Consider the following 8,319-nt stretch of genomic DNA (forward strand, 5'->3'; position numbering starts at 1 on the left):
CAAGGGCTTGTTGTGGTTTTCGAGAGACATTGTTGTGGTTTTCAAGGGGCATTAGGATACAAAACATTCACATTTTGGATTTTGGGAGACTCGGAGATGATCATCAATGGTTTTAAGAGAGCTTCACGATTTGTTTAAAGGAGCTTCACGGTTTGACCCACAAAACCTTGGGAATGGAGAGAGTACATCTTTGCATTAATTGGTTTTTTTTGGTAACTATACTTTTGACGCATATTTTCGAGGAGACTAGTCTGATTGTGGACACTCTTTCCAAACAGATGTAGCAAGATCCAGAAAGTATCATGTTCTACAGTACCACCATGGTAGGCACAGGAGAAGAAAAAGACAAATCAACTTTATGTAACTGATAGATTTTGGTCTGTTTTTATAGCTCTTTTTATAATGTTTCTTTGTTAATCCTTTGCGCACATTTGAGGTGGCCATATATATGTTGAAAATGATTTTTTTAACTGTACTGTGAGGAGTGATATGTTTTTAAAATCTCCATTACGATGGATGTAGATGTTTCTTTTCCCGATCGACTTGGCTAAATTTTCAAGGAGATGCATGTTTTCATGTAACTGGGTTTTGCTTTAATGTATATATATATATAAAGCCAGTTAGTTTTTTTCTTCGGGAAAGAAACTATAGTGAAACGATTTCAACAAAATTTAGTGAAAGGGCCTTTAACCTGTACTGTGACTTCTGTATGAGAATGGTTTTGCAGACGATTCCATTGCGCTGTAATTTTGACTTCCGAAAATGGTTATGGCGACGAGTTCATTGCGTCACATAATTCCACCAACGAGATTTATGCAAATAAGTTCTGTAAGTCAGTCAAATAAGGGAACTTTTATGCAGACGATTCCATTGCGCTGTAATTTTGACTTCCGAAAATGGTTATGGCGACGAGTTCATTGCGTCACATAATTCCACCAACGAGATTTATGCAAACAAGTTCTGTAAGTCAGTCAAATAAGGGAACTTTTAGGTAAGAATGGTTGGGTGATGACTGGTTCGTCCCATGATTTATCATGTTAAATAATATGGAGAGAGTAGTAGTGTTTTAACGGACTTCTTCGTAACACGATTAGTTTAAAGAGCTCTCTTTCGCAAGCCCATGTCATAGAAAATAAACAAATTGATTTGTTTGAGAAAACAAGTTTCATGCTTCCAATTTTTTTCCCGGGTTCGACTCGGTCAATTCCTTGCGGTTGTAAAAAAGTTTGTTCAGGTTTCTGGTTTATTTTATATTGTTAATTCGGTCAACTCACGCGTTCTAGGATCCAGTTGGCACACCCGCGTGCTCAAAACAAATGCAAAAGCTATAATTTTGGGACTCCAGCGGATTGTAAGAGGGGCGTTCATGGCGATGGCGATGAAGATGAAAACATTAATCAGCACTATATTACTTACAGTGTGCCTGGGTATGCGCATGCACCTCTCTGGGGCTGATCCGTACATTGCTACCGTTTGGCGTGGTTGTGGGACTAGCGAATATGCAAACGGTAGCGCCTTCCAGAGTAATCTAAACCAGGTTTTGGAATCACTGGTGAGCAACGTTTACCTTAGCGGATTCAATATTTCTAGTGTTGTTGATGCTGCGCAAAACAGCAACACTACGGTTTATGGGCTTGCCCAGTGCAGGGGAGATTTAAATTCCTCTGATTGCCAACAGTGCGCATCCACGGCGAAATCCAGGCTTGTTGACGGATGCCAGAACACGTCCGGATTCATTCAGTTAGATGGATGCTTCTTACGTTACGACAATCATTCCTTTTACGGCAATTATAGTGACAGTGGGCAGGAAAAAGTTCTCTGCAATCCCCTTACCAGCAGTCAGTCACAGCAGTTCTCAAATACTATTAAGGCCATGCTCCTAAATATTGCCAATGAAGCGGCCCAAAGTCCTAAACATTTTGCTGCAGATTCAGCCGTTGCGCCATATAATGCGACGGAGCATATCTACAGCATAGCGCAGTGTTGGAGAGATTTATCCTCAACAGACTGCGGATCGTGCCTGGATTTTGCCCTGTCACAAATATCGGGATGCCAGACTGGAGCTATTGGCTCTCAATTCGGATCCATGAACTGCTATTTGCGTTCTGAGCTTTACACATTTTTCAAAGATCTGAAGTGCTTGGAGTAACTCTGGCCGTGACATCCGCTATGGTTGGGTTAATTGCGGCCATTGGCCTTTGCATATGGAAATCTTCATCTCGGAAATTTTGGCAACAGATTTCTCTAACCAGAGGTATCATTCAGTGTGCTCTTATTAGCTTGTGATTTTTTAAATGATCACTCTTCTTTCGGGTATCATGTTATTTTTATATCAATTACTGGTTTTGGAAATATTTTGGAGATCACAAGATTTTAATGGATACTAGTACAAATTAACATCTAGTCTTTTAGTTTGTAAACAGGTTACATTGGAATTGAATTTTATGGGCAAAATCATAGGTTGTGATAAACCTAGAGTCAAATAACCATTTTTTCTGAGCCACTTTAACAATCCCCTTAAACTTGATACAGGGAGAACAACCCGGTCCCAATCACTTTATGTTAAAGTTTCTATTAAAAAGTTTTCATCTCCCTGATTACATAGGTAACTAGCTTCTGGATCCGTTAGTTATATAGGATATCTTTTCATGTGTATGGTTAAGCAAACATTTCACCTAAGAATTTACATTTCCTCTTTCAAAGATGGTACATCTGTGGTCCATTCCACAATTCTATATGACTCCATGCACCATATGGTCCATTCCACAATTCTATACTTAAAACAGAAAACTCACAAACTTCATTAATCTATTTGTTCACTTACATCACACTTATATAGGAATAACACCTAACCACTCATAACTAATTCTGTTCAACCACCTACAACTAATTCAGTTCAACCACTCATAACTAAATCTATTTCTGCATTATTCTCACATCCTCCCTTAATGGAGAAATGGGTTTTCTACCATACCTAACTGACTTCTAGAACTTGTACTTGAAATGGATTTTCTACCATACCTAACTGACTTCTAGAACTTGTACTTTGAACATCTGCTGTATTCTCTAGATTGCTCTAACTACTGCATTAACAGAGGGTAGTTGGAATTAATACCTTTCTACCACTCCCCCTTAATTCCAACTATATAACAAATATATACTATAGCACGATATACAAGAAACTATATTCTTAATCATGACGACTGAAACTGTAACTTGCCTGCTGGTCTAAGTCTCAGCTAGGCTTACAACAAAACATTTCATTTTTGCCTTCTTATTAAAAGGTCCATGCTTGTTCCTTTTCCATTGCTGGTGCAGTTTCATCTTCACCTTTTTGGGTTTCCTTATGAAATTCCTTTGCTCCTTGCGTACATACTTAACGTCAACAACCTCTTTTGGATTGAGAGGCAATGCAAGATCTCGAACGAGGTAATTTAATTCATGTTCTCCCCACTTTCCATGAGGAACCAACGAAGGAGTCACCAAAATGCAGTCATCTTTGAACATGAGCGGCCTTCGAAGAACATCCATGGTAGTATCCTCCAAAGTAGCAGTCATCTTGAAAGTAGATCCAATAAAACTTCTAACAACCGGGCAAGTTTTAATCTCAGTGATTTCTTCAACAGCATGAGTGATTTCTTCATGAAACTCTTTGTCAATGGACTCAAAACACTGCTAATCCCAAATGGGTTCATGAGAAAATGATCATTAAAAAGATCATTGTCTAAAATAATAGACATATCAGTTAGCTTTATCACCTGTCACAAACGGTGCTCACTAACAGCACTCTCTTGAACAAAAGAAAACCGGGCCGACTGAAAAAGAATATGACCACGATAAGCTTGCAAAAAACACCAGGCAATGTTCTGGAAAGGGACTCCACGCAATGCAGCACTCTACCAGCATTCCCCTCTCCAACAATGGTGGTTGGCAAAAACCATTCCGAGGGAGATCATGGGACAGAAACAGAGGCCGTTTTCAAGCAAAGCAGAAAGGTATGGCACCTCCTGATTCTTATGTTAAAAGGAACATTGTATGTCATTATTGTGGAAAACCTGGACATTTGGCAAAAGATTGCTATAGGAGAAAGAATAATGAATCAAATCAAAGACATAACAGGCATAATGGAAACTACATAAACAAAGACACCTCAGTGAATGATGGATTTAAAAATCTTAAGTTATTTCTTTCTGCTGCATTGTCTGCTGAAAACTTCGAGCCGGATTTGCTTGTCCACAGGGTATCCTTCAAGCAGACTTCGACCACACCGTCCACAGATCAACGTCCAGCAGCCACACACGTAACTTAAAACAAAAAACTCACAAACTTCATTAATCTATTTGTTCACTTACATCACACTTATATAGGAATAACACCTAACCACTCATAACTAATTCTATTCAACCACCTACAACTAATTCAGTTCAACCACTCATAACTAAATCTATTTCTGCATTATTCTCACATCTATATGACTCCATGCACCAATACACTACCTGTATGTCTGATCAAAATCTTAGACTTTAAAACCATCCGTGTTCCTGCGCATATATGACTGAACAATAAGTTTTACAACTTCCTGAAGAAATATCACACATCACACTATCTTCTTCACTAAACTTCAACAATCAAATTGATTTAAATTGATTGATAGTAATTAATTGTTTTAATTCAAAACTATTTTCATTAAATTCAAAAAAAATTCGTAATATCTCCTATCTGAAGTCCGTTTCTCCCTGAAATCTGAAGTCATTGTTTTGTCTGACGGCTTGTTATTGTTTCCGCAGCCCAGGAATTGGAAATTAACTTGTCCTCTAATATAGCAAATCCGGAACTTATATTCAAGTACAGTATTCTGAAGGAGGCTACAAGCAATTTTAAAGCAGAGAATAAGCTTGGTGAAGGGGGATTTGGATCCGTTTTTAAAGTGAGCGTTTAGCATTCACTTACTTACAGATTTGGAGGCAGCAGCTCGAGTATTATTGAAGAATATAAATAATTTTGAAATTCATTGATCTGCTGCAGGGGGTTCTCTCAGATGGCAGAGAAGTTGATGTGGAATTTTTGAATGAAGCGAATCTCATCAGTCGTGTCCAGCACAGGAATCTAGTCAAATTGCTTGGTTGCTCAGTTGAAAACTCAGAAAGGCTACTGGTTTACGAATACCTGCACAACAGTAGTCTCGACAGGATTATATTTGGTTTGCTTTTAACTATTTAACTGCTTAATGGCTGCATAGATCCTTGATTTGTTCAAATTTGTGTATGTAGCTTGCTAATGTTTTCACTACCTGTGATGCAATAATTGCAGACATAACAAAACGCCATTTACTTGACTGGCGAACGAGGTATGAAATCATAGTGGGAACTGCGTGGGCTAGCATATCTTCACGAGGAGTCTGAGATTGGGATCATTCATAGAGATATTAAAGCAAGCAATATTTTAATGGACAATAAAAACAGACCCAAAATAGCGGACTTTGGTTTAGCCAAACTCTTTGCAGAAGATGAGAGCCATGTGAGCACTAGAGTTGCAGGGATACTGTAAGAATATTTCTCTCTAGAGTTCAATCTCGTGATGTCCCCTCAATTTATTTAATAACTTACCATATATTGACTATGTAATTTAGAGAGGTTTAAACTTTAAAATATGGAAATTTCATCTACATGACATTATGCAGAGCTTACATGGCGCCTGAGTACGCCTTACGCGGACAGCTGACAGAGAAAGCAGATGTATTTAGCTTTGGAGTTCTTTTACTTGAGGTTATCAGCGGAAGAAAGAAACATGTTTTGGGTGATGACATGGAGTTTCTCATTGAAAGAGTATGGTTCACGTGGAACTCATAATTCTAGTTGAAAATTTCTTGAAATTTCCATAGCTAACTGAAGCTTGATGCTGTTCTTGTTGATATTGACCACTCAGGCATGGAGATTGTATGACACAAAGGAAGCATTAGCACTTATGGATCCCATATTTTCGTGGGAGGAAGGGACTAGGGTGATTAAAATAGGTCTTATGTGCACTCAAACCGCTGCAGCGTCGCGGCCTTCAATGTCCCGGGTGGTGTCGATGCTGACAAGTGAGGGAGAATCCCTTCCGTCGCCAATTATGCCTGCTTTGATAGATCTGGATTACGTGGCACATCCTGACATCAACATGAATCCGTACAACGACTACTTCAACGACATTCTTAGATATCCATGCAGCTGTGGATCCTTCATGAGACATGCTAGTGCCGAGGTGAAAAGCAAACCTAGCCTGTAAGTTTTATTTTCATGTCCACTCATTAAAGGAGAGCATTACCTTATTGTGCGTCACTCCGTTGCACATTTAAACCGGTCAAGCCATGTATTTAAATTCAACCAGCCAAATCAATGGGCACCGTAAATGGTCTGTATATTGCGGTTGCTCTTGGCATGTCAATTTTTTTTTCAAGTAAAAATGTATTTTTGATATTTCTACAATATTAAAATAAATAAAAAAACACAATCATTTGCAGCTGGCATAGTAGTTTATTTCATTTTTAAATACATGTTATTTTATTATTTAAATTATGCTTTGGTTATATATAAAAACTTCACTAAAAACTTAATTGGTCATTTAGAAAAAAGTTAAAGAAATGAAAAGAAAAATCTAAAAATAAAACACCATTACTGAACAATAATTGCAAAAGGAAGATCATGTAATTACAATAACAGTTTAAATATTATGCTCCCTGTAATAATAAAGGATTTGAAAATCATTAAACTGTTATTGTAATTACATCTTCCTTTTTCATGATTACAGAACAAAAGAGGCGCAATTTCATAACTTCATTGCTATCAATATAAAATACAAATCGCAGTTTATTATTAAAATATTTTCTTTCGAAAGAAAAACTTGTAAAATTAATTATTAAAATGGAAAAAGCTTAGGTCTAGGTATTTGTGGTGTATTTGTGAACTCCTTAATAACTAGCATTTGCACCAGATGGTGCAAAGAAAACGCCGTAAAGTATAAAGTGCGGAAATCCATTATCCATGTAGTGTGTGCATTATTCAACAAGGTGGATCTCTCTAAATTTGTTGCAAACATTTATGTTGTTGCATTGCTAATTTATTTAGAATCTACTACTACCTCCTCTTCTTGGAATATTAAATTTCTTATCACCCCATGATGACAATCCCTCTAATTATTGGCATCACAATTTTTGCACTTTAGTGGCTTTACCTTCAACCTAAAGAAACATGAATTTAAGTCACTCAATTAAAAAGAAATTGCTAAATTGCTATTTATCAGATTTTGAGTAAAAACAATTAATTACTCATATTTACAGCACTTTAAATATTTACAACCTATTAAGTCTTGTATTTATAACTCATATTTATAACCCTTTAAAATGAAACTAACTATCTATATTTTTATTAATAAAAAAAATAATCTTCTTTATAAATCTAACACTCACATGCTACTCCTATATATTTATCTTATATTTAATATTGAGTGTCCATCAATTGAATGACAAGATGAAAGCTCAACTTAATTGCACATTTTTGAACTGCTTTGTGGGAATTCATGTCCCATTAATTTAATGGCAAATTGAAGTTTCAAATACAGCACACATTTTATACCAGATTCAGAGAGTTCATGAACAAACTTTCAAGGTTTTAATGGATCTAGGTCATTTGTATTTTCTCTCATATTCTGGGTCGTTTGTATTTTCTCTGATGTTGACTATACTAGCAATTGTCCCAAAAGGTACAAACCTTAATGTCCTTTTAATGATCAAGCCTTATGTGAAAACAATCATATTGATGCACTAGTGTACATTGATTTGTTACATTTGCCTTGGTCTATAATAGAGGTGTAACAAATATGCATTGCAAGGTATGTTAAGAATTTGGTTATCTAGTAAGCTTAGAGTCATTCTTGAGTCATTATCTTTACCATCTCAGGAAGAAGAAGAAGAAGAAGAAGAAAAGCCTATAGAATTGAAAAAGAGCCCTAAAAAGTATTAGGATCCATGGGTCATTTTTTTGCTTCATGTAGCAAGATAACATGGTTAATTGATTATGCCACATGAAGAATTAGCCTGCCAATATTTAGGCTTATAACTAGGTGATTTTTTCTACTAATATTCTTATACCAATTTACCATGATAATTCTATTATAAATTAAAACATTGTTTGCAGGCTATCGCGGGCGCTGAGCATTTTCTCCATGAAAATATACCTTCAAGGTTCCTTAGGTGGATAGCAGAGCTACTATACTTGACATTGGCAATATCCAGTAGTTTTTCTAGCCCAAAATCTGCTATGTATGGCTCCATGTCAAAGC

At 36.6% G+C, this 8,319-nt stretch overlaps 1 pseudogene; it reads left to right on the forward strand.

Moving 5' to 3' along the window:
* Window positions 1-1,340: 1,340 nt before the first annotated feature.
* Window positions 1,341-6,267, forward strand: LOC149237075 (cysteine-rich receptor-like protein kinase 2; annotated as a pseudogene).
* Window positions 6,268-8,319: the final 2,052 nt, after the last annotated feature.

The sequence above is a fragment of the Pinus tabuliformis genome, chromosome 8, assembly GCF_031772625.1.
Source record: "Pinus tabuliformis cultivar Carrire ecotype Pingquan chromosome 8, CPIR1, whole genome shotgun sequence".
Lineage (NCBI taxonomy): Eukaryota > Viridiplantae > Streptophyta > Pinopsida > Pinales > Pinaceae > Pinus > Pinus tabuliformis.